At 47.6% G+C, this 767-nt stretch overlaps 1 non-coding gene across 1 annotated transcript; it reads left to right on the top strand.

The window, feature by feature from the left end:
• The first annotated feature begins 459 nt into the window (after positions 1 to 459).
• Positions 460 to 566, top strand: LOC147936192 (small nucleolar RNA R71). Its single transcript, XR_015569758.1, has one exon. It is a non-coding gene; the product is annotated as a small nucleolar RNA R71 (small nucleolar RNA).
• Positions 567 to 767: the final 201 nt, after the last annotated feature.

Below are 767 nucleotides of genomic sequence, written 5' to 3'. Positions count from 1 at the left end.
TGAGGCGGGTACACCTGATCTTGTGGATTAGCAACATTGTTACTTCGGTAAGACAAATTGGGGTTCATCTTGTAGGAGTTGTAACCTTTGTTGTATCCACCCTGATTCTGGACATAGCTGATCTCTTCACTCTGCTCACCCTCCCCATCAAGAACTTGGAAAGGGTCATCTTCAGATACGAAGTGGACGCTCCTCTGCTGGCTCAGCAAGATACGATCAAGCTTCTCATTTACATTCTTGAGGTCCTTCTTATACTTCTCCTCAGACCCAACATCGCCGCGAACTGTGCGGTCATAATCCTCATTGTAGTTGTCGTCAGACTGAGCGAGATTCTCCACCAGTCGCCAACCTTCATCTACGTCCTTGTTCAGGAAGTTACCGTTAGAGGAAGTGTCAAGCAGCATGCGTATTTTGGGAAGGACACCACGGTAGAGAGTACTCAGTAATGACTCGTTGCTGAAACCATGGTGTGGACACTGGCTGTGGTAACCCTTGAAACGCTCCCAGGCTTCACAGAATGATTTTGAGCTCTTCTGAGTAAAGCTGGAAATCTCATTCCTCAGACGTGCTATTCTGAAATTGGAGAAAAACTTGGCCAAGAAGGCTTTCTTGCAGGCGTCCCAAGTGGTGATTGATCCCTTGGGAAGGTTTTTCTCCCATTGATGAGCTTTGTCTCCCAGGGAGAATAGGAAGAGGCGCAACTTGTAACCATCCTCACTCACGCCATTGATCTTGGTGAGACTGCATAGACGGTCAAACTCGTCCAA

This window comes from Camelina sativa, chromosome 10 (genome assembly GCF_030686135.1).
Source record: "Camelina sativa cultivar CO46 ecotype springtype chromosome 10, ASM3068613v1".
NCBI classification, from domain to species: domain Eukaryota; kingdom Viridiplantae; phylum Streptophyta; class Magnoliopsida; order Brassicales; family Brassicaceae; genus Camelina; species Camelina sativa.
The sequence above is the reverse complement of the archived record's forward strand: the minus strand, read 5'-3'. Positions and strand labels throughout refer to the sequence as shown.